The sequence below is a fragment of the Electrophorus electricus genome, chromosome 15 (genome assembly GCF_041902795.1).
Source record: "Electrophorus electricus isolate QZ-2024a chromosome 15, ASM4190279v1, whole genome shotgun sequence".
Lineage (NCBI taxonomy): Eukaryota > Metazoa > Chordata > Actinopteri > Gymnotiformes > Gymnotidae > Electrophorus > Electrophorus electricus.
The window spans coordinates 12402501-12429307 of NC_137511.1; the positions used below are offsets into that span (position 1 = coordinate 12402501).

General features: G+C 51.1%; 1 protein-coding gene across 4 annotated transcripts in view; it reads right to left on the reverse strand.

Annotated features, from left to right (window-relative positions):
* thrab (thyroid hormone receptor alpha b) overlaps positions 1-26807 on the reverse strand; it is a 105928-nt gene that overhangs the window by 53864 nt on the left and 25257 nt on the right. For 3 of the 4 annotated variants that reach the window (XM_035533775.2, XM_035533776.2, XM_081698318.1), the window contains one exon: positions 10367-10441. The exons of the other annotated variant lie outside the window; for it this stretch is intronic. The gene's annotated coding sequence lies outside the window, so the exon portion shown is untranslated. The remainder of the gene's footprint in view (positions 1-10366; positions 10442-26807) is intronic. 4 annotated transcript variants of the gene reach the window in all.

Below are 26807 nucleotides of genomic sequence, written 5' to 3' on the forward strand. Positions count from 1 at the left end.
AAGTCCGGCCCATGTGCGCGGGGGATCGGGCAGATAACATTATGCTAATTAGTAGGAAAATGTGTTTCTCGTTTGTGGATTCTGAGAGAGAGAGAGAGTGAGAGAGAGTGTGTGTGTGTGTGTGTGAGTGAGAGAGAGAGGGCATGTACTTTACAAAGGGAAGCAGAGTGGAAGAGAATGTAGAACAGAATGTAGAAAGAGAGACAGACAGAGAGAGAGAGTGTAGCAGGTCCTTTTCTCAGGCCAGGACATGCTACAGCAGATAGCTGAGACACGTAATCAGAGCCAGTCAGTCATCAAACACATAGACTGTAATATGAAGGAACAAAGCCGTCCCATGCTTTAATCCAACTCATTGTTTCCACATCAGCAATTAGAATATGCACGCACGCACGCTCTGCCTCCCCTCACTTTGGTCTTGATGCTGCTGCCTCCTTCTGAACTACAGCTCAGCCAAATATCAAAAACAGGAGCAAACGGCATGCTTGGAAATGGATCTACAACTTCCTGACAAACAGGAAACCGTACAGCAGTTGTGTCTGGGCTCCTAAACCTTCACTACCAACACAGGTGCAGCACAACTTTCTCTTATCTCTCTCTCTCTCTCTCTCTCTCTCTCTCTCTCTCTCTCTCTCTCTCTCTCTCTCTCTCTCTCTCTCTCTCTCTCTCTCTCTCTCTCTCTCTCTCTCTCTCTCTCTCTCTCTCTCTCTCTCTCTCTCTCTCTCTCTCCCCTTTCTTTTGCTCTTTCAATACTTCTCTCTCTCCCTTTCCCCCTCTTACTACTTTTTGCTCTCCATCCCTCCCGGCCCATTTCTCAATACTTCTCTCTCTCTCTTTTCCTCTCTCTTTCTTTGCATCAACAACACTTCCCTGGCATGACTATGATTACACAATTTTGCCAAAGCAAACGTTGTCCGCAAAAAGAAGAGAAAAAACAACATTAATATATAGCAACAAAATGGATAAATACATAAACCAACAGAAAAGCAGACTAGCGCTGTGTGTATAAAAGTATCTTAGAAAGGAAGTGTTTTTAATCTGCTTTGTTAAATGCTGCAGCGCTGAGACACACGTGCTGATTGTCTCCGCACGTTCATCAGCCTCAAAGTGAACTGAACAAATTGTTAATGTTCAGATTTTTTTCTCTTATTAATTTATATTTTAGGCAAAACAATGCAGCTGTATCTTCTATTTCCATTCAATCACACTGCCTACACAGTCTGTCCTCTTGTTTTTTATGCTGTAGATGCGGTATGTTATAGATCCGCCTCTTTCCACTTCCAGGCTGTGGTCACTTCATTCTAGATTTTGTTGGTGCGTTCCTTTCATGTGCATGTTTCATATTTAGATAATGCGCCAGACTGATGGTATATTTTAAGGATCAGTAGCATTTTAGTTTGCCTTGCTGTTTTACGTTATTTTTCCATTTATCATCATACTGGAGGGTGAGAATCTTGCCAAAGTCTTTTATTATGTTCCTGGGGGAGGACCTCTCCCTCTCTCTCTCCCCATTTCTTTCCCCTTTCTCCCATTGACTCTTGGGTCTGAACGCAAACATAATCAGACATTCCCGTACTCATGTGCCACAGCAAACATCACTGAATGCAAACAATCAGACATTCTCGTACTTGTGCGTCACACACAGTATTACTGGATGCAAACATAAACAGACGTCCCCGTGCTCGTGTGCCAGACCCAGTATTACTGATTGCAGATGGTAAAAGTTTTGTATTACACTGGATTCATTTCATAATATTGGGTCTGTATTCATAACAACATGGAGCAATAGAACAGAATAGAGTGTGGCGTTTTCTTCCCTCCCCGCGTGAGGATACGACCTCTTCTGTGGGCCATCATTCTTCAAGCAATCCAAGAACAGTAAGTCCCCAGCTCATGCTCGACGCTGTCGCCAAGGCAACAGTGTACATGCACAACCTGCTTCTCTTTCCCTCTCTCCACTCTGCTGGCTTGTGTAAATCCAGACCCATATGATGAGGAGTTTGCTTCATGAGCAAAGCACCATTTGGTCTGGACAAACACACATACGGCACATGCAAAACACCCAAACTCTCTACAGCCATCTGAACATTTCACCAGCCACATTTTGCATGCTGTGAAGTGAGAACGTCCAGCGCGCGTTTGGCGTTTCGCAGGGTGGAGCGGTGTGTGCGCGCGCAGGCGAGGTGAACGAGCAGGTTCACGGTGCGCAGCTGGCCAGCCGGGGCTGAGCGCGTGCACGGCGGGCGAGTCTGGTAGGAAAGCGAGCGATGGCAAAGCTCAGCGAGAACGCATCATCGCAACAGCTGGTGGTTGACCCATTCCTCACACTCGGCACATGCTCAGGCAGTCATACACTCATCAAAACACACACACGCACACACACACGTACACACACGGTAAAGAAAAGAACACACACAACTACGCTTAAAATGGGTTTGAAAGCGCCCCTAGACCGACACACACACCTCTGTTATATGTTCAGCAACACTGGCAGGCTAAAAGTTTTGTCAAAAATAGGTTGCCCTGGGTACTAGATAGCTGTGGGTGCAGCCAAAGCGAACTGCTGCCTGTTTGCCCTCAGTTTTACAGCCAATCAGAAGCATCCATGGTAGCGCACCCAACTGCAGCTCACGCAAACACTCCCACTGTGATGCCATATTAATGGCCTGTAGCTGCACACACCACTAGTAGTAACGTTGAAGAAAAAGGAGGAGATGAAGGGGTGTGTGCACACACGCAGTGGAGAACCACACCAGGTCCAGGAAGCCACTTCAGTCTGCATGCGGAGGACACTGCAAGACACTCACGAGTCTGTGGACACGCATGCACACACATTCACAAGTCCTTCCTGAGTTGCAGCCTGGGGCTTTTAAAGAGTTTTTAAAACAGTACATAACGCATTCTTTCCATCTGCAGCGTTTCTGTTGTGTGTGTCTGTGCGCACATGCAAGCGCGAGAATATATAGGTGTGGGATGTGGAGGTTGTACTGTGTACATTTCCTCATGAAGGTGTATGCTGCTGCTACTGCTGCATACATTATGAAAGTGATGTGTGTGTGTGTGTGTGTGTGTGTGTGTGTTTGTGGTTTTGGTCTAATACCGTTGTGAAAAGCTTCACGGGCATGTGTGTGTTCAGCATAGGCCTGAGAAAGGCAGACTGGCTGAGGAAATAATGTATCACAGGGTTCAGAATATCAGGACAGACAGGGAGAGGTGAAGCTGGAGCCCAGCATGGGGGGGGGGGGGTTGTACTGCACACACTCCATGAACCCGAGAATGACACACCCCGAGCGTGTGCTATTGGCCCCAGGTGAGGAAGAGCACATGGCACACGGGCCCTCGAGGTTTGCGAGGCTAAGCTACGCACTAAACGTGCCCACCATTCACATGTGCGATGTGCAACGCTTCTGGAGGGGGTTGATTCAGTCACTGCTGACAGAGCTGAGTGATCACTCACACCAGCGTGACAGGGGAACGAAAGGAATCCGGGAATCCGAAAGCATTCCAAGTGTTGAAACAGTAAATGAAAGTGTGTGTTTGAAAAAGGGGGAGACGGAGAGAAAGAGCAAAACAGAGAGAGAGAGAGAGGAGACAACAGATAGACAGTGCAAGTTGTGGTTGGAGATCACTGTTGGAGTGTGCTGACAGATCAGTTGGAGAGTACAAGCATTCATACACACTTCCAGGTGCTTAGCCAAACTCAGGAAGCAAAAGGTGCAACAGCCCATCCCAGAGCACCTAGGCAGGAGCAAGGACCATGCGCTCCTCTGACGGAGTTAACACCAACACACACTCCAGCAGTCGAGCGCACACGTGCGCCCTTTCCAAGGGCATGACGCCTCCCTCTGGAGTTAACACCAACACACACTCCAGCAGTCGAGCGCACACGTGCGCCCTTTCCAAGGGCATGCGCTCCTCTGACGGAGTTAACACCAACACACACTCCAGCAGTCGAGCGCACACGTGCGCCCTTTCCAAGGGCATGCGCTCCTCTGATGGAGTTAACACCAACACACACTCCAGCAGTCGAGCGCACACACGCGCCCTTTCCAAGGGCATGCGCTCCTCTGACGGAGTTAACACCAACACACACTCCAGCAGTCGAGCGCACACGTGCGCCCTTTCCAAGGGCATGCGCTCCTCTGATGGAGTTAACACCAACACACACTCCAGCAGTCGAGCGCACACGTGCGCCCTTTCCAAGGGCATGCGCTCCTCTGACGGAGTTAACACCAACACACACTCCAGCAGTCGAGCGCACACGTGCGCCCTTTCCAAGGGCATGCGCTCCTCTGACGGAGTTAACACCAACACACACTCCAGCAGTCGAGCGCACACGTGCGCCCTTTCCAAGGGCATGCGCTCCTCTGACGGAGTTAACACCAACACACACTCCAGCAGTCGAGCGCACACGTGCGCCCTTTCCAAGGGCATGCGCTCCTCTGACGGAGTTAACACCAACACACACTCCAGCAGTCGAGCGCACACGTGCGCCCTTTCCAAGGGCATGCGCTCCTCTGATGGAGTTAACACCAACACACACTCCAGCAGTCGAGCGCACACGTGCGCCCTTTCCAAGGGCATGCGCTCCTCTGACGGAGTTAACACCAACACACACTCCAGCAGTCGAGCGCACACGTGCGCCCTTTCCAAGGGCATGCGCTCCTCTGATGGAGTTAACACCAACACACACTCCAGCAGTCGAGCGCACACACGCGCCCTTTCCAAGGGCATGCGCTCCTCTGACAGAGTTAACACCAACACACACTCCAGCAGTCGAGCGCACACGTGCGCCCTTTCCAAGGGCATGCGCTCCTCTGACGGAGTTAACACCAACACACACTCCAGCAGTCGAGCGCACACGTGCGCCCTTTCCAAGGGCATGCGCTCCTCTGATGGAGTTAACACCAACACACACTCCAGCAGTCAAGCACACACACGCGCTGTTTCCAAGGGCATGCGCTCCTCTGACGGAGTTAACACCAACACACACTCCAGCAGTCGAGCGCACACGTGCGCCCTTTCCAAGGGCATGCGCTCCTCTGACGGAGTTAACACCAACACACACTCCAGCAGTCGAGCGCACACGTGCGCCCTTTCCAAGGGCATGCGCTCCTCTGACGGAGTTAACACCAACACACACTCCAGCAGTCGAGCGCACACGTGCGCCCTTTCCAAGGGCATGCGCTCCTCTGACGGAGTTAACACCAACACACACTCCAGCAGTCGAGCGCACACGTGCGCCCTTTCCAAGGGCATGCGCTCCTCTGATGGAGTTAACACCAACACACACTCCAGCAGTCAAGCACACACACGCGCTGTTTCCAAGGGCATGCGCTCCTCTGACGGAGTTAACACCAACACACACTCCAGCAGTCGAGCGCACACGTGCGCCCTTTCCAAGGGCATGCGCTCCTTGACGGAGTTAACACCACACACACTCCAGCAGTCGAGCGCACACGTGCGCCCTTTCCAAGGGCATGCGCTCCTCTGATGGAGTTAACACCAACACACACTCCAGCAGTCGAGCGCACACGTGCGCCCTTTCCAAGGGCATGCGCTCCTCTGATGGAGTTAACACCAACACACACTCCACCAGTCGAGCGCACACGTGCGCCCTTTCCAAGGGCATGCGCTCCTCTGATGGAGTTAACACCAACACACACTCCAGCAGTCAAGCACACACACGCTCGTTCCAAGGGCATGCGCTCCTCTGATGGAGTTAACACCAACACACACTCCACCAGTCGAGCACACACGCGCTCGTTCCAAGGTCTGGAGTAATTGGTGAGAAGACAGCACAGTGTACCTCTCCCCACATTCACAGCATTTCACCAGTGCCTATATTGTGGCTTTTAAAAATATCAGATGCATTGCTTGAATGTTTTAGGTGGCATTAACTAACGCACTCCTCTCACGGAAACTACTGAACCACCCAGCTTGCGCAAGCTTTTTCAGAAATGCCCGTAGCAACACACTTAAAAATGGTAGCGCAGAAGTACTTATAATTTTGTGCCCAACATCCTGTTGGTTTTATTTCAATTGGAATCGAATGCTCAGATGTTCACTACGTAGCAGTTACAGTGCTTAAAGGTTTACTTCGACTCCTACCTCGCACGTTACACACACGCACACGCACACACGCAGCCTTGTGGTTCCCGCACAGCACGCAGGGTGCCTTAACTGTGTTTCACCCTTCAAACATTTAGATTAAGGTTTCTTAAAGGCAATTATCATTGCTTCATTTTGCAGTCTAAACAAAGAGGTTTCCTCAACCTCGAGCCCACAGAGGACATGCCTTGGCAGAGAATCTGACAGCTCATAAAACTGGCACCAAGAGGACGAGCAGAGAGGAGACACACTGCAGCGCGACCGAACCCACCCACCCACCCACACACACACACACACACCCACCTGCTGCTTTCTGCAGCCGCCCCCCACGCCCTCCCCCTGAGTGCCCCGCTACCACCCTCTGTAAGCTCTCTGCCCTCCACCCCCTGCCTCCGCCACACCAGACAGATGGGAAGATCGCTGTGCGGTTCTGTGGGGGGAGCAGCCGGGCAGGGTGGGGCGGGCAGCGCTCCAAAACGCGCGCGAAGAGGCCGTGCTGCCGTCACAGCACAGCAACACCTTCAGACTTCGGCCCCCCTCGGCATGCTGGGAGCTCAAGGGCTCTGCCGGCACGGCAGCAGGTGAGATTTATGGGGTGTTAAGAATGTTCGGCTGTAACCGAGCAACCGGCCGTGAACTCCGCCTCCGACTCCTCCCCCACTGCAAAGCACGCTCACCAGAACCTCACTGGCCCCTGACTCGCTGTGAACGCCAAAGCCCATTGCACGAACACACCTTCTAAAGTATCTCTCCACGTTCTCGCCACACCAACACCCCGCCCCTGCCCTACGAGATGGAAAACACATCTCCCCATTCAGCTCGTTTCTGGTTTCAATGCCTCCACTGTAATTTCATGGAAAAGGAGAGCAAGAGGAAGCATCTGGAAACTCCTCTGTTGCCCAATAATGGAGTGTTTGCTAAATAATGACTTTTTTGCAGGTCTAAAAGTATCCAGAAAAAAAGTTGTGTAAAGATCAAAAGTGGTGCAAACTTCAATAACAAGTAGAATACCAAAATGTTCCGTCTCAAATGATGGTCAAATATAAATAAATTAATAAATATATGATATATAAATATATAAATATTATAACAATCAATATTTAAATAAATATAAATAAATTAAATAATACTTTAAAAGAAAATTAAAATGTCAAATTGTTTCGTATGTTGGTATATTAAAAAACAAATATATTTTTAAAAATAAAAAAAAAAAGTTTTTAAATTTTCAGTCTGATGTGCAACACATCACATTTCAGTCAGATGTGCAACAGATGTGCAATACAGAGAAACTGACTACGCCTTTCCACTTGATTAATGTGAATTAGTAGACCCCCCCCCCCCCTTAATACATAAAAGGGGTTCAAGAGTAATAGGGTTTGTCCAGAATAACGAGGCGAGTCCTTAACTGATCCGAGACCTGTGCCGCAGGTCTGTGCCTCACGCATTCAGTATGGTGGGGCAGTGTTTCAGAGGAACCTGCAACACACTGAGCTGCTGCTGCTCCCCCCCCCCCCCACACACACACACACACCACGCTGCACTGTCCCACTTGCACAACACACTTCCTCACGGAGGTCCAGCTCCAGCCAGCACGGCCCCTGGGCTGAGTGGCGCAGCCCAGTTTAGACATCTGATTCTCAGGCATGTGAGTGAAGGACATCTCCCACTCGTTTACTCCATTCACCTTTGGACCTGACTGATGTGATGGGGTGTAGCAAAAACTGGACAGCATTCTAATTCCTCCCCCCCCAAACACACACACACACACACACACACACACACACACACACACACACACACACACATATTGATTCTGCAGTTTCCTAATGGTCTTGGACTAAGACCAGGATTACACTGCAATTACACTTTTCCCTCTCCACCAGCTGCCAGGGAGGGCAGGAGGGAGAGAGAGATGGAGGGGGGGATGAGGGAAGGAGTGAGGGAGGGAGAGAGAGATGGAGGGGGGATGAGGAGAGGAGTGAGAAAGATGGAGGGGGGATGAGGGAAGGAGTGAGGGAGGGAGAGAGATGGAGGGGGGATGAGGGAGGAGTGAGGGAGGGAGAGAGATGGAGGGGGGATGAGGGAGGAGTGAGGGAGGGAGAGAGATGGAGGGGGGATGAGGGGAGGAGTGAGGGAGTGAGGGAGATGGAGGGGGGATGAGGGAAGGAGTGAGGGAGGGAGAGAGATGGAGGGGGGGATGAGGAGAGGAGTGAGGGAGATGGAGGGGGGGATGAGGGGAGGAGTGAGGAGATGGAGGGGGGATGAGGAGAGGAGTGAGAAAGATGGAGGGGGGATGAGGGAAGGAGTGAGGGAGGGAGAGAGAGATGGAGGGGGGGATGAGGAGAGGAGTGAGAAAGATGGAGGGGGGATGAGGGGAGGAGTGAGGGAGTGAGAGAGATGGAGGGGGATGAGGGGAGGAGTGAGGGAGGGAGAGAGATGGAGGGGGGATGAGGGGAGGAGTGAGGGAGGGAGAGAGATGGAGGGAGGATGAGGGAAGGAGTGAGGGAGGGAGAGAGATGGAGGGGGGATGAGGGAAGGAGTGAGGGAGGGAGAGATGGAGGGGGGATGAGGGGAGGAGTGAGGGGAGGGAGGGAGATGGAGGGGGGGATGAGGGAAGGAGTGAGGGAGGGAGAGGAGATGGAGGGGGGGATGAGGAGAGGAGGAGGGAGATGGAGGGGGGAGAGGGGAGGAGTGAGGGAGTGGGAGAGAGAGATGGAGGGGGGGATGAGGAGAGGAGTGAGAAAGATGGAGGGGGGATGAGGGAAGGAGTGAGGGAGGGAGAGAGATGGAGGGGGGATGAGGGAGGAGTGAGGGAGTGAGGGAGATGGAGGGGGGTGGGGGGTGAGGGAGGGAGAGAGATGGAGGGAGGATGAGGGAAGGAGTGAGGGAGGGAGAGAGATGGAGGGGGGATGAGGGGAGGAGTGAGGGAGGGAGGGAGATGGAGGGGGATGAGGGAAGGAGTGAGGGAGGGAGAGAGATGGAGGGGGGGATGAGGGAGGAGTGAGGGAGAGGAGGGGGGACGGAGGGGAGGAGGAGGGAGGAGGGAGAGAGATGGAGGGGGGGATGAGGAGAGGAGTGAGGGGAGATGGAGGGGGGATGAGGGGAGGAGTGAAGGGAGATGGAGGGGGATGAGGAGAGGAGTGAGAAAGATGGAGGGGGGATGAGGGAAGGAGTGAGGGAGGAGAGAGAGATGGAGGGGGGGATGAGGAGAGGAGTGAGAAATGGGAGGGGTGGATGAGGGAAGGAGTGAGGGAGGGAGAGAGATGGAGGGGGGATGAGGGGAGGAGTGAGGGAGTGAGGGAGATGGAGGGGGGATGAGGGGAGGAGTGAGGGAGAGAGATGGAGGGGGGATGAGGAGAGGAGTGAGGGCGATGGAGGGGGGATGAGGGAGGAGTGAGGGAGGGAGAGAGATGGAGGGGGGATGAGGGGAGGAATGAGGGAGGGAAAGAGATGGAGGGGGGATGAGGGAAGGAATGAGGGAGGGAGATGGAGGAAAAGGAAGGCAGAGCGAGGGGGAGAGTGGCAGAGAAAGTTTCAGACGGAAAGGTATCAAACACATCCACGTACAGGTGAAGGATACAGTAACACTTTATCAAAGGCTTCTGGCATGCCCCACTGGTTATAACAATAAACCAACATAAACCAGAATAGTGTGTGCGTGGAAAACAAACTCTACACTGAACTGGAGTTGGATGTCTCTGGGGAGAAGGGCAGAGCTTCAGGCTCACAGCACTACAGGCCTGGTTACAGCACTAGAGGCAACAGGACCACAGGCCTGGTTATAGTCCTATAGGTAACAGATAGGTTACAGCACTATAGAAAACAGCACTATAGCCCTGGTTACAGCACTATAAGCGACAGCAGTATAGGTTCCAGCCCTATAGGCCTGGTAACAGCAGTATAGGTTCCAGCCCTATAGGCCTGGTAACAGCAGTATAGGTTCCAGCCCTATAGGCCTGCGATCAAATACGCACAACACAATTCGGTGTATTTTCTCATTTCCTGCTCTGCTCTGCTTCTGCTAAGCTCCTCTGATAGCGTCACTGATATGTCAAACTGCGGACATGCATCATAAATCGTTCTCTCAAAAAAACACCCCCAAAAAATGCGAAAGAATGAAAGCGTGGCCCGTATTTCAACAGGCAGTGGCTCAAACCAAACGGTTCTGCAGGGGGATCTTTCACCGCTGATGGGCGGGAAGTCCTGCGGCCTGCAGACCGGGCTGTGCACAGCTCGAGCTGGCCGGCGTACCTACCGGAATCCTGCTGAGAGGTGGTTCGGCGTCACAGCTTCCTCGGGCCTGGCCCCGCCGGGTCTCTGGGCCTCCTCCCTGGGAGGAATAAACACAGAACTGTTGAAAGGGGCTGATGGGTTGTAAGGGAAGAGTGCGGCATATAGGAGACCAACATGGCGCAATGGGCAGCGAAGAGGCTAACGTGACCCACCACCCTCCCCCAGAGGGGTATACCAGAGCGGAAGGCTGGCGTTACCAGCAAAGGCTGGGTTCAGCACCAGGTTATCTGGCTCACAGTGACCATTTCTGTGGCAACTTATTCCCTATGCAAAAACCTGCTAGCTGCTTTAAACCATGACAAGCAATTTAGACATAATGTTATATTTTGTCCACTTTGGCAGTTTATTTGCGATCACAGCTTTTTTATACCAAGGCAAGACATCTGATTGGTCACCTGGAATAATAGTGGATTATTTTGTGAAGTGGGAATCCAAGCATACACTGTTCTGCAAACTTGCAAATCACCTCAAATTCTTTTTAGTGAGGCCTCGAGACAAACCCTACACCATCACGCCTCCACCACACGCACGGCACCACCCACGCAGTGCAAAACGGTACATGCTATCTCCCACGCGGCACCACTAGCCGCCGGCTAGCGCTCCTGCCATCAAAATTCAAACGTCAAGCCTCAGCTGCTGCTGGACACACCGAAGCCTCCTCTGATGTCGTTGGGACTCTCTGAGAAGCAAAGCATGAGGTGCTGGAGCTCCAGTTGGCTCAGCCGTCCAATATCGGGCTTCGTGGCATTGATTGTGAGCGTGCACCGCGGTCTGACTGCGGCTAGCCACTGGCTCCGTTTACCCCCGTCGCGCGCCCCAGGGCCAGTTCGCCCCATGTCCCCTAATGAACCCGGAGGCGAGGAGCCTGTCGTCTGCGCCCCCATGCGAAAGACGGCGTGCTCTCTCTCCCGAGGTGAGCCTCGGATCGCCTCTCTACAGCCGGTACGCAGCCCCGCCCCGACGACCGCTGCAGGCCCAGGCACGGTACCGGCCACTTGGAGAACGGGAATTGCCACGACGAGGCCGGCCACGGCCCTCCAGTGCAACGCCGGCACCAGCAACAGCCGCAAAAAAGAAGCTGAATTTCTTCCAACATCAAACAACCTGTGCAAAACAAGCAGTCAAACCAGACTAATAGGGGCGAATCAAACAGCCAGTCCGGTGCTCCCAGTGCAGCAGCTGAGGCAAACTCTGTCTGCACCAGCGACCAGATGAAAAAATAACGCCTGCCCATTTGTACGCTTTCTTACTCACAACAACAATTTCGGTGCCGTGCGGAGCCCCGACAGGTCTGGCAGTGGCCAGGAGCCAGCCAAACAGGCCCAGCAGATCCGTACTGTCTGGATTCATCTGGTCATGTAATCATCATTCCACAACGCTGTTGTTACGATGGGAATGTTTTCCAGGCTCTCTCTTTTTTTTTTTTTTATCCCTTATTTTGTGTCCCATTATCCTGGCGGAGGACATCCTCTTCCCAAGCCTAGTTTGCGGTCGACTGACTGTGCTCAGCGGGGGAGGGGTTGTCGGGGCTGTTTACAGAGGGTGGCGTGTCAAACTCACCACACGCCGACACCGCTCAGTTCAGAGGAATGCCTTACGGCAAAACGCAGCCACAAACAAGACAGACAGAGCGCAGCCTCCTGCAACGCCTCGCAAACAAGGAAGTGCGGCGAAAGCTCACGTGAACACGCTGCACAGCAGGCCTGGAATCTTAACGCCACACATAGCAAAGGTGGAGAGTCCTGTCACTTCCAAAAAAAAACAAAAACAAAACAAAACAAAAAAAAAACATAACAGCTCCACTTCTGGCATGAAGGAGGGAAATAACTCATCAGGGAGCTAGCAGCTCAGCCACGACATGCACAGCACTATTACTCTGAAGCAGCGCGCTCATCCTACAGCATTACCGGTACTGTCCGCATACGGGAATGCCGCACACAGATGGAAGCTCGGACACGGTGCCGTTTCCCGGCATTTTTCTCCCTCCCCCTACTCCTCTCAGTAGGAAAACAAAAGGGCTGTCAATCGCGGATCAGCGTAGGCGGAGCAGGGGCGGTTTCCGAGGGAGCTTTTGTCCTGGCTGCCCCTCAGTGCCTGCAGACGCTTCTCACCAGGCCTGCTGGCACCTCGGTTAGTGGAGTGAATGTCGTGCTGGCCAAAATCCACCCAGGATTTCACGGGCGTCGGACCGAGGCACAGGCTCTGAAGCTCACCTTCCACACACAGTCATGCTGACTGGCCCGTCACTCAGGATAAGAGCATGTGCCAGAGGCCCTAAACGTAATATACTACTTCACTATAATCGCTTCTTCCAATTAGCACAACACAAGCCGAAGTGAAGGCCAGTCTGAGCAACGACTGCTGAACGATCCCCCAGCCAAGGGGTTGAGAAGTATGCTATGACCTTTAAATGTCCATTCTGCAACAAATCTCTGAGCAGTCTTCTTCTGCATGGGGGTGGGTGGGGTGGGACCTGGAGTAAAGCCCTTTCTTTTGTGAAAGGCCCATCTCAAGTTGCCAATAGAGCCCAGGTCTTAATTACAGGTCTAGCGATGCCTCTCATCGGAGACAGATAACACATCTAAAAGGCACTGAGCTGAAAGCTACGGTATTAGCTTACCATTTTCCGCACTAAATCTCTGCACTGTTACGTAGCGTGGGGGGGCTCCCAGCACAGCTATCCAGCACAGCCGGGCTGCTGGCATTCCCACACACGTTTATCTACCTAGCTACCGTGCTGACTCATCATGGCCTTGCCCCGGGTCCTGTGCAGGGATGTGGGGGAGTGTGTGAATATTCCAGTCTCGTTAGGTCGTTAGGGCTCGCGGCCAGGCTCTTCTCCGCCATCGGCACGGGGGCCATGCTGCTGACCAGCTGGTGCATACAGAGAGCACCGTGCACAGAGCCACAGCAAGCACACGTGCGGCCCCGGGCATACGCGGCGTCACGGGCTTCCTCCCAAAGCCTACTGCCATGGGACAGTTCCAAACACACAGACGTCCACTTTCACAGGTGCTAATAAATCAGGCAATAATGTGACGATTTGTCCTTTGTGGCCGTCAAACAGCCTAAGAAAGTGTATAATCCAACGGCCCGTAAACAACGCTAAAACAACACTAAAATCCTCCTAGACCTTACCCTTTAATATATGATGTGGGGGGGGGGGAATGTATGTAGCATATGGCCGAGGCCGGTGTATTGCATGGTTCGGTTCCCAGAGCAGGCCTCTAAATGCAGAGATTCGCTTTTAGAACACTAGGTCAAAACGCCTAGGAAAGAAAAACTACGCCACAGCTCTGTACAGCCAGGGAGCATGCACCGAGCAAACACACAGGAGAAGAGGAAAGAGGAGAAAGAGAGGAGAAAAAAGGAGCTCACAGCCATGAGGGGAGGCCATGTGTGGAGCATAGCACTGCTGCGAGTGCCTTCAGTAACATGGCAAAGCTCAGACAGCACAGCTGATATTCATACGCTGCTCATCAAGGGCGACTCTGAGACCATCAGTCATCTCTCAAACCTGCTGCCAATAAGAAGGCAGAGGCTGGAGTTCGGAAAGATCTCACGTCCAATCTGAGGAGCAGCTTACGTGAAACGCTGCAACACAAATATACATGAACATTCCGTAAAAATATTATGATGGATGTGCCCGGGACATCAAAGGACTTGTTATTTCTTTAACCCTGCAGCGGTCACACACACACACACACACACACACACACACACACACACAGTGTAAAGAGCTTAGCACTGCACACACATATGCACACCCAGTTACACCCAAAAGCACACAGAACACACACAGCCATATCAGTCATTCCCCTGCCAACCAGCCAATCAGAGGCTGTCTGGATGATGCCTGTATTTAGTGTTTGGCTGTACAACGCCTTGTAAAAGGATCTGCCCCTTCCCAAGGGATTTGCCCTCTGCTTTGTTGTGACCAGCGCTTACATTAAAAGGCACAATGCATAGGCAAACCAGCTGTCCTCCACGCTCAACACACCAGTCCAGCATGTACACACAGTCCCGGCTAACTGCGGCCTGCGTTTCAGTTTAATCAGACCCAGGACTATGAGTGCCTGTGGGAGATTCCAGAAGCACTCAAAAAATCCAATCAGGAGGGGGGGGGGAGAGAACCTCGCGCCAAGTTCCGCTCTCCCAGCTCCACTGGCAGTCACTGGCCATGACCAGTCTGGCAACATGTACATGCTTAACCCACCGCCGCCCCCCAACACACACACACACACACACACACACACACAACCACGAGCCATGCCAAGATGACATCAGCTCTGTAGAGGCCTGCAGAGCTGCCAGCCTGAGGGAGGTGTAGTTTACAGAGCAAATGTCTGGACTGCACTCCGTTCCGTTTGTGCAGTTTAATACAAACCCACAGGACTAAAAAAGCCCAAACGCCTGCATGCGAAAGTTGCACACGAAAGTGTGTCAGTAGCGCTGCACGTGCAAGCATGTCCCCAACGTCCCTTACGCTGCTTCGGGCATTGGAGGCCATGGACTGGCCAGCCAGGCTCCGTCATTATCCGCATGTACAACGCGGAGAAAACATCACGTTGAGAGAATATAGCCTAACAGACACTCCTGCATACTGTGATGCGCCTTATCCATAATACACAGTGAACCCTCAGTGTGATGCAAGACTGCCATTCACATTACTCATAGCCAAATTATTTATGTTTGTTGGTCTACACGTACAGCCTCATTTAACAAAACACCCCCAAGACGCTAACAGTGCACAACAAAATAATTAGCGATTTGTTGGAGGGATTCATCTGCCCACTGAGACCACATGGGACATCAGTATTAGAGCATTACAGTAAAGACAATCCTAGCCTGACAAAATACACACTGCCTAGCTTTAATCAGTCTGTATGCTGTCAAAATTTCAGACATTCCTCTGACGAGTGACCAACCCAGCCCGGGAGGATGGAGCCAAAGTAACTCACTGAATTACGGCTGAATACAATTCAAGCAATTACAGGTTAAGGGCCATGCTCAGGGGCCCGACAGTGGCAACCATCTGATTACTAATCAAGTACCTTAACCACTGAGCTACCACTGCCCAGGTGCATTGTGGGGTGTCTCGCCGAGGACCCATTGGTATAACCTAGAACACCTGGGTGGGGTTTGAACCCCTGCCCCCCACAGGGGTGGCAGCACTGATACCCATTACACTATACCAGCCATGTGGAAGTGTGTCACTGAAGGCCAAACACAGGCCTACCAGGGTTAGAACAAAGTAACTCGAAGCAAGGTGGCAAACACCGCAAAAGGCCGAGAGGCTCACCCAAGCCCCAGCCCCACTCAGAGCCGCACTCGTGCCATGTTTTATTCATGAGTGTGACCGTTTGGCCAGGCAATTTGCTTTCAGGGATGCTGCGGCTCTCGTGGTGGGCAACTACGTGTCAGAAGAAGCACAAAGCGGAGCAGAAAGCCTGCTTATGTATTTCATCAGCCGTCTAACGAGGCCACACAGGTACAGCGCGCGTGTATTGTTTTGATAAATGTTTCACTTTGAGGCTTTTTCGGGCTTTTTAATCTAACCTGTGTGGGATATTGCATCATGAGAGAGCTGTCAAGAGCTGCTCCAATGGGAGCGGTGCTAGTCAGGCGGCTGTGTCTGAGATCCATAGTCCTAGTCTCTGCTCAGTCCCCGTAGGGACAAGCCCATGTTGATGTGACTGTGGTCGAGTGAGCCCCCGAAACACAGGAACACGCACGCGGTTTGTGAGAGCAGAAGCGGCGAGACACACACACACACACACACACACACACACACACACACACCCCCGGAAGCAGGCGGGGAAGGGAGCAGAGGGGGCCCCAGGCTCAGACACAGATGGCACCTTTAACACAAGCGGGGCGGGGAGAACCGAGCTTGCCTGCTACTGGACCCTGTTCCCTGCCACACACATGCAGATGCTGAAGGAACACACCGCCCCAGAGCACCGTGCTCCGACGCGGCACGGACATGCTCGTTTGAAGCCCGGGAGCGCTCCTGTGAACGATATATTTCCAGCCTGTAGACCGGAGAGCTTGGAGACTGGGACAGTCACAGCACAGCTAAGGGCTGCCCAGGCTGGTACAGCCCCTCAGCCAAACACCACTCCAGCATTCCACTACTGGCAGCACGCCCACTTCTGCCATAGTTGCGCCAGTCAGTACCAAGACTCCAATGCTCTCATTCTTTATTCAGACGACAAACATCTACCAACGCAAACAGCCGGTCCCCACACACACACCCACACACACACACACATGCCAATGCAGAATGATCATATGGTAAGCACTACGGTAAGTGGCTTTCTATTCAAGACAGACAAATTCCAGGTCTGTGTTCAACAGGACCAGTGGTTGGGCTTTGGAAAGGTACAGGCTTTCTGTGCTTGTCCTGCACATCTTTGGTATTCCTGATCACATTCCCTTTGTTTGGTGGTAGAGTGCACTTGACTTGAGTGTGTATATGTACATATTGTGTTGTGGACTTGATTCACAATGAAGACAAGTGCATGATATACAGGAATAAAAGTGTGGGGGGGGGGAAGAGAGAGAGAGAGCGCAAGCAAGGGGGGGGGGGTAATAGAGACTGAGGCAACTACCACAGCTAGCGGGGTTCGGGGCAGTTGTAAGTGGAGAGAGGCGGGGCTTGGGGCAGTCCTAAGAGGGGAAAGGCGGGGCTTAGGACAGACATAAGACGAGAGAGGCGGGGCTTAGGACAGTCATAAGAGGAGAGAGGCGGGGCTTACTGCAGGGCAGAGGGAAACAGTACAGGACAGCTCATCAAAACTAGAATTTATGGCCAGAAACAAGAGCAGTTTGGCGCAGTGGCATGTGGTTCATTTGCATGGAGGATGGGAAAGAGAAGGGGTTGCCACAGGCCATTTGTGTGTAAATGTGGCAATTGTGTCCATGACAGCAGGACAGGAGTGAATATGCAGGGAAAATCCCTGTCGCCAAGTAACTGCCTCAGGGGTCACACAGAGCAACGCTAATGCAAAAGTCACACCTAATCAAAATATATGCTGAAAGCTAAACTTGCAAGTTAGTGGGATGTGTTCTGAGCTACACCCACATAGCCTAATGATGCGTCATTTGACAGGGCAGTCTGACCAAGTATTATGTATGCAAAGCTCTTGGCCACATTGGCTGGCTGAGCTCAGCAATTCTATAGAGTTCACTCAGTCCACAGAATACAACCATTACGTGCAATTACTCCACTTAGGAGAGTGTTAAAAAAAAATACTGAGTGGAGGTCTGTGTGTGTGAGAGTGAGAGAGAGAGAGAGAGAGAGAGAGAGAGAGAGAGAGAGAATGCGTGCGTGTGTGTGAGACTCCATTTGTTCCATTGATGTTTTCAGGATGACGCTGGTAGCTTGGCATCCCTGTTTAGGCATGTTAACCCTGGAGCTGTGGGTCTCCCCCGATGCACTCACCACCCACTCTGACTACACGACTCGCCTCTCCAAACACACCACAGCAGACTGACGGAGTACTGCTGGAGGAGGGGCAGGAGGTGTGAGTGAGTGAATAAGGGGAGGCTAGTGAGAATCTGCTGTCTGATTATGCAGGCCCACAGAAGGCGTCTTCCATTAGCCTGAAAGCTGAGCCAGGATGGCCTGCACGGACCGATTAGGCGCCAAAGCCTCCTGGCCATGGTCACAGCCCTGCCCACAGCACCCCAGTGCCGAGTCAGTCCACACGCCCTCCCGTGAGCAGCCCCCTGGGAGAGAACACTGTAAAAGACGCAATAAAAAGCCATGCTTGCTTGCTCAAACATTAACGTCACCGCACAGAGAGCAACGTGTCACGCTAATGAGTGTGGACTGGGGAGGAGAAGAAGCCAGAGAGAGAGAGAGAGAGAGAGAGAGAGAGAGGAGAGAGAGAGAGCGAGAGAGAGAGAGAGAGAGAGAGAGAGAGAGAGAGAGAGAGAGAGAGAGAGAGAGGAGAGAGAGAGAGAGAGAGAGAGCGAGAGAGAGAGAGAGAGAGAGAGAGAGAGAGAGAGAGAGAGGAGAGAGAGAGAGAGAGAGAGAGAGAGAGAGAGAGAGAGAGAGAGAGAGAGAGAGAGAGAGAGAGAGAGAGAGAGAGAGAGAGAGAGAGAGAGAGAGAGAGAGAGAGAGAGAGAGAGAGAGAGAGAGAGGAGAGAGAGAGAGAGAGAGAGAGAGAGAGAGAGAGCGCTGGGTTATGGGTCGAAGCCGCCGTTAGTGAAGAAGCCTTGACCCATGTCACTCCTCGCAGAAAGAGAGAGAGATTTGCTTTACAAAATGTACTTTTTAACATTTGAGTTGATACAACCCAACCTTGTGTGTCTAATACTCAAAAACTGCCCATCCGATTAGCAGAAAATAAAGAAAGCAGTGCTTCAGCTGGGCAATATGTATCTGCCTGCCACAACAAGAGACAGTGAGGAGTCCACACCCACACACTCTCTCTCACACACACACACACACACACACACACACACACACACACACACACACACGCTCTCACACAGTAATGCCCATGTTTATCCTCTAATTATTTTCCTTTCTTTTCACATCTTTTCCGTTCACATCTTTACTTCTTTTAAGTATTATTTCACACCAGTTAGTTATTTTCAGCTTAATTATTATAACATAGTTCTTAATTTCCTTAATCGCAAAGGTTAATTCAAGTTGTTTTACTCTAATACTGCGTTAGAAATACTGTAATTGAACATGTTCATGGCAATAAAGCTTGCTGAAATGAATTGAAATTGAAAGAGCGCGTTACAGAGAAAGAACAAGAGAATGAGAGAGAGCGGGGAGAGAGAGAGCACACGAGCGAGCGAGGGAGAGAGAGAGCGAGAAGTGTGGATGGAAAGACAGGTCTTTGTGAGCCCCTGCCCACATGCTCTCTCCAGCCAAGGTGACACCCAGCATGGAGGGATTAGCCTCATGGGAGGGCGGGATCACATCAAACGGCCTGCAAAGTGAGCACTGAAAAGGAGTGGAAAAGAAGAGCGACCCGGGTGAGGAGGGGGCGTGGGCAAAGAGCCTCCACAGCACTACCTCCAAATCCCCTGTGGCCACACCCCGTCCACACCAAAGCCCCGCCTCCTCTCTCTCAGGCTGGGTTTTGGCCAGCACCAGTGCTGCTCTGGTTCTTCACCACTCACACAAGCCAACGGGGTTTCACCAACAGCCTAAAACCCTCGCCAAGGACAATCAGTTAAGCAAACAAACTCCCTTAATTAAACAGCCTTAACTCTGCTTTAAATGTGCTCTATTTCTACACTGACAGCACAGTGGTTCATTTGATGACTCGTTACCGTAAACAGCTTTAGCCAAGGTGCTGAGGCATTCGCGTGCACAGTCCCCTCGCACTTACCCTACGATCTTGTTTGCACGCGAGGGGGTGAGTGCGCAGTTAGTTTCCCCACCATGACAGCTGTCTCTTGCCACTGTTCTGGGCCCACTGATGGTATTTCACTTTCATGGCTTATAGCAGATGCAGGACGTGGCGCACACGACCATCCTCAGACACCCCGTGCACATGCATACGCGCGCGCACACACACACACACACACTCGTGCACGCGCACACACACACACACACACACTCGCGCACGCACACACAAACACGGCCATCAGCAACCAGATTCTGAACTCTCGTTTTCTTGCCCTCTGTTTTTCGTTTATACATGCCGCCCCCTCACACATATGGACACACATGTAAACCTGGAACAGCCTGTGTGGGGATTAACAGAACACAGCAAGCGTGCAGGGGAATAACGGAATGATAGTCCAAATCTAAATACAGATCTCCTCAGTGACCTTAGAAAGAGAGGGGGAGAGACAGAGAAAACACCTATACAGTCTTCACTACAGGGCACTGGATTCCCTTTGATAGTTTCATGGGCACGCAAACACGCACACGCACACTCCAAAGCTGACTGCACTTAAAGCATTGTTGCTCCTCCGTGTGTGTGTGTGTGTGTGTGTCTGCACTGCACTATGCTCTGCAACTGCCTACATGAGTCACACGTGGCCTTGACCCACACTTTCAATAAAACGAGTGCAAGAATGCATATAGGAGAGGGACAGGGTGGAGGATAGTGCGTGTTTCTCACGTGTGCACTTCTGCATTAAAGGACTGCGGCTTTTTTAACCCGCGGTGGGCGCCGTGCGTCCCAGTACAGTCCTGTCTCCTCCACCCCCCCCACCCGCGCACCCAGCGCAGCCCTGGCAGCAGCAGCCCAGCCGGAGCGCGCGAGTGACGGCCCTTTGTCCCGAGCAGAAACAACACCAACGAGACACAAACAGAAGGTGCTTTATGGGACACGGCACAAGGCGGGCTTTGTGTGGAAGTGCAAGGGAGGGTCCACTCCGGACTGGGACGCGCACCCGGGCGGCGGGAAACGCGCGTGGGTTGGGACGGGGAAGAAACAGCAGCAAGGGTGGGAAGCGGAGAAGGAGAGCGCGGCTCGGCCTGCCAGCTTGTAACTGGGTTACTTCACAGGCCCCTGGAGCCGAGGATCTGCCCAAAGCCCTGTGATCCAACCACGCATGGCATCAAACCCGATCTAGTCCTACAGTCAAGAGCACGGGCACAAAGACTAGTCTGCAGTAGCTCGTCCAACCACGCATGGACACGCACACAAAAGCAGACACCAACATATTGCTGCAGACATAGCCCACACACCTTTAAGAACAACCCAAACTCCACCGGAGCTTCAGATTAAAGACAGGCGTCCAGACATTCCTCAGGCGCAGAGGCTGCGAGGAAGCTGAGGATCAACACCTCTATCCCCTCACAGCGGGGATGAGGTCTGAACGCGGAGATCCACACTCGGCCTCTCCCACTATGCTGTGTCCCAACTTCCAGCGCTTCCGGCGTCCGGAGGACTTCAACGAACTTAGGACGGGCAGTAATGGCTTTGAATGAATGCCACTCTTGTTCAGCATCTTCAGTATGGCAGACTCCTGCATCCAGACATCAGTCGGGGCGGGGGGATGCCTCCCGATCTTTAGCGGTCACCCGTGGGATGTGTGGACCCACAGCCATGCACGGACTTCTGTAGCGCGGTCTCTCGGGTTAGGGTTAGCTCTTACATTTCTTTCTATAAACCTGCTATTTTATTTATTTATTTATATATACACACACACACACACGTATATATATATATATATAAACAAAATATACATATACATATATACACACATACATATATACATATACATATACATATATACATACACATACACACACACATATATACATACACACACATATATACATACACATATATACACATATATACACATATATACATATACACACATATATACATATACACACATATATACATATATATATATATATAAACAAAATATACATATACATATATACACACATACATATATACATATACATATACATATATACATACACATACACATACACACACATATATACATACACATATATACATATACATATACACACATATATACATATACATACATATATACACACATATATACATATACATATACACACATATATACATATACATACATATATACATATACACACATATATACATATACATATACACACATATATACATATACATATATACATATACACATATACATATATACATATACACATATACATATACACACATATATACATATACATATATACATATACACATATACATATACATATATACACAAAATATACATCATATTTTATTTATTTATGGATAAATGAGGTTCATTTTAAGTGCTTAGAGAGCCCTGGTACAGTGCATGAACTAACACCTGGTCTCCTCTTCTGTGGGCGGAGAAGAGGGTGGACCTGCTCCACCTGCTCCACTTGCTCCACCTGCTCCACCTTCACACAAACCAGCTCAGTAGCCATCTTGGAATAAAAATACCTCCAGCCCAATGGCAGGAAGACACAAACGCAGACAGCAAGACAAACACACGCCCGTCTGACAGCGAGGCAAGACAAACAGGACTTATACGGGGCCTTCAATCAAATAAAGATTACTTCTGACACTGGCCCAACCACCCCGAGCTCGTGCAGGCTGGGCGGGGCGAGGAGTGGGGAGACATGGCACAAACAAGGCCTTCCTGCAGCACGAGTACAGCGCCAGTGCACTAGCTCCTGACCTGACGCTCACTTACTTAAAACCACACCTCGAAACTGTGGAATTCTGGGAAGAATATGGGTGGCTCAACTACAAAAAGCCAAAACTGATGTTCACCTCCATCCTCCAAGCCCCTCCTCCATCCCCACCACACAGCTAACCCCGAGTGATGCCGCACGTGCCCGGAGCATGACGGACATGCCGGGTTGCCAGGTTTCCCCAAATATACAATACGGAGCGTCTTCCAGGTGCAAGCAGACTCTTGAGATGAGATCAGAGATGAGCGGAGGTGACACAACTGAGACTCTCCCGGATCCTTTCACTGATCTCACACACACACTGATCTCACTCTCTCACACACACACACACACACACACACACACACACTTATTTAATGAGAGCTCCTGTGACAGGGTCACACAGCAAAATGCATCTCAGCCTGATGGATGGAGAGTGAAGGTTCCTCCATAAGGTTTTCTTTTTTTATTGATTCATTTAGTTTTTATTTTGTTTTCTTCTTAAGCTTTCCTCAAAACCGGGAATCTGGCCTGGACACCTGAGGCCCAGAGAGGCCCTCCGATGAGAGGGCCAGCTCCTGCGTGTGGGCCTCTGAGGTCTGGGTTTTCCCTAGGCCAGAATGGATCGCATGACGCTGGCAACCATCCAGCCTCGACAACCAATAAAAGGAGAATACTTGAGAGGTTATGAGCAGGTGAAGCAGGCACTCATCTCCACTTCCCTGAGATGAGCGATACGGACAAGAACCCTGAACTGAAGTGCTTACTACTCTTCTAGTGAGACTTTTCTGTTAAAAGCCTATTATTCTTTTCCAGGAAAATGGCACGTACTTTAAAGTGAACGAAACAGCTGCAGAAAGCATCTGCTCAGTGCCAAACCCGGGTTCTTCTGGATGCCTTATCGCACACCATGGATCATTTGAACTACTGGAAGAAGGAGAGAGAGAAAAAAAAAGCTTCTGGCGTGATTTTGTCAACAAATGATTAATCGAGTCAGCGCGAGCAAATTAGCACAAAAGAAAAAGAAAAGCAAGAGCAGGGAAGAGAAACGGGGAGACAGCGACTCTGCTGAATGGCCTACATTGGGACGGAGTAAAAATAGCCTCGGCGGCTTTCAGAGTGGCAGCAGTCGCGCCCCACCTGAAACACATTCATTCCAGAGGGCTGACGCAACGGTTCACGGGCCGCTGTCACCGCTGCGGAAGACATGCTGGACGCTCAGCCCGGCCAGTCAACGGAGCTGCAGAGGCCGGTCCAGGCTGCCGGCTCTGCCCTGCCTCTGCCCTGCCTCTGCCCTCTCTCCACCGGCACAGCAGAACCGCACCTCTACGTCGACGGACACATCAACTCGCGAAGCGTTTCGCTGTTAAATACAGCGAGATATTTACCCACCTGGACAATTAAGACTTTCTGTTGTTTTGTATATTACAATAAAAGTGAGACACGGCTTTTTTTTTTTTTTTTACATTTATACTGGGTGAAACACAGAAATGCCCTTTCATCACGAGGTATAAACGTGTGTATTCAGACCCCACTGACGAGTTGAGGGAGCAGCCCACAAAAGAGCTCAGCAGTGACGGGCGAGGTCTTCCTTGCAGGTCGTAAGGTACAAACGCGACTTGCTTTTGTACCCATTGTGCCTTTTTGGCTTCCTGTCTTACACTGATCTGACACCAAACGTGTTTCCAGTGGATTTCACTGACAAATTTGCAATGTCAGGGTACAAGCATGTGAGTTCTGCCAGGCATGCTCCAGTCATCTTGGTGGTTTGGTGCAAGGTGGTCAGGATAGCCGTCTTATTTTTCCTTTGATTGATTGTTTTTCTGGTATTGACATTCTGATCAAATCAACCGTGTTTAATATTAATCATGAGTTTCTGGTCTTGGCTCGTGCAGCGATGAGCACGTTTAATAACCAATAACCAGGTCAGCATTCTCCAGCACCAAACAGGAAGCAGCAAAGTGGGTACTGGATACCTGCAATTCCTTTAATTGGATGGAGAGGGAGAGAGGGAGAGAGGGAGAGAGAGAGAGAGAGAGGGAAGGAGGGCAAGAGGTGGGATCTAAACAGTGTCCGGCGGGACTGAGGGAGAAAGCATTCCTCCACACCCGCACAACATCTACTTCACACATCTCCATCTTTCAGGCTGTCATTTCTTCTCCGGCGCCTTCCGCAGCTAAGAACAACTGAGACCCAGTCAGGCCAGCCAAGGGCAGGGAGGAAGAAGGCAGGGAAGAGTCCAGAGGACAGAACTTCTCCATCCCCACCGCTGACTCCGCATCACTCCTTCCATCTCACGTTCTGATTCCTAGTGCATCATCCAGAGCATGAGTGGGGACGGAGAGACAGCCACCGGGCACGGTCTCAGGGATGGCATGGAAGAAGGAAAGAGACACAGGGAGAGACACAGCTCCTCCAGCAAAGCAACAGTGCGTCCTGATAGAACAGGCTTGCAACAAGAGCAGCCGGTGACCCCGGGGGTGGCCGGCACTAGGACCTGGGTAGGGGGGGCTGCCAGGCGGGGAATTCAGGGCAAGGGTCAAGCTGGAGTTCTGGGACAGCTCAGGACAGGTTGTGTGGAGAGACGGTGGATCCCACCCGCATAGATGTTGGTCAGGACGCGGCATGATGAACCCGGAGCACAGGGGCCCAGAGAAGGCAGGCAGGAGGCTTGCGATTTAGGATTTTTGAAGCCATGCCAAAATTCCTGAGGTGAGCAAAGCAAGGAACCCAGCCAAAACAGCCTGGAATGGCTGAGAGGATCGCAAAGGCAGGGACTTATATAAGGTTGACATGTGTGGACACATATTGATACAAGTCTACCTAATATTATATATACATTTGTGTTATAAATACCACCCACGCTACCCTCCTCCCGCTCAAAAAACTGTTTTTTTTTCCACCTTAAATTATTACTTGAGTTCCAAACTACCGCTCAGCAGTCCTCAAAACACAGTACAAATGCAAAACTGAAGCGGGGTGTATGCTGCAGGCTAGCCGTAGCTACACACGTTTTATAGTTCATCTTACAGTAACTACATAGGTACACAAGATTTTTAGAAAAGGCTTTTCAAGTAGCTACACCATAATATCTGTCTCATTTGTAGCTGCCACTCAACATTAGCTGGCTAAGGTACCACATACATAGTCAGTGTGGTTTTACTAATAATTCGACAGCCACTTGTTCGGAAGGCTGAGAAATGCCAGGCTGCAAAAAGCCCGCCCCCGTTGGGAAAATAATACATTTAAATTGATCAGAATTCCTGCCATTTTGCTAATAGACGTACATTAAAGAAAATATCCCCAGAAGGGGCATGTGCCCAGCAGAGGGTTCACACTAATGAGCAGTTAGTTTCACTAACAAAGAATATGGAGAAATAGGTTGCAAATGGGTTGTTTTTTTTCTTCAGTTATGAAACATGTTTATATTATTTTTTCCATCCACTTTTTTTTATGACCCTTTCCCCTGGGTAGAAGGGCCTGAGAGAGAGAGAGAGAGAGAGAGAGAGAGAGAGAGAGAGAGAGAGAGAGAGAGAGAGAGAGAGAGAGAGAAAGAAAGGAGAAAAAACAGGAGAAAACATCATAAAACAGGATTACAGTATAGTCAAAGAGGGCTTGGATGTCAGCCAGGGGTCACCCACTTACCAGGACGGAATGTATAAGGTTAGACAAGCAAAAAAAGCCTGGAGAAGTGGGGTACCTCAACCGTACCTCTCCAGCTGGCTCTGCAGTGACCCTAACCGTACCTCTCCAGCTGGCTCTGCAGTGACCCTAACCGTACCTCTCCAGCTGGCTCTGCAGTGACCCTAACCGTACCTCTCCAGCTCACACTGTAGTGACCCTAACCGTACCTCTCCAGCTGGCTCTAGTGACCCTAACCGTACCTCTCCAGCTGGCTCTATAGTGACGCTAACCGTACCTCTCCAGCTGGCTCTGTAGTGACCCTAACCGTACCTCTCCAGCTGGCTCTGTAGTGACCCTAACCGTACCTCTCCAGCTGGCTCTGTAGTGACCCTAACCGTACCTCTCCAGCTGGCTCTGTAGTGACCCTAACCGTACCTCTCCAGCTGGCTCTGTAGTGACCCTAACCGTACCTCTCCAGCTCACACTGTAGTGACCCTAACCGTACCTCTCCAGCTGGCTCTGTAGTGACCCTAACCGTACCTCTCCAGCTGGCTCTGTAGTGACCCTAACCGTACCTCTCCAGCTCACACTGTAGTGACCCTAACCGTACCTCTCCAGCTGGCTCTATAGT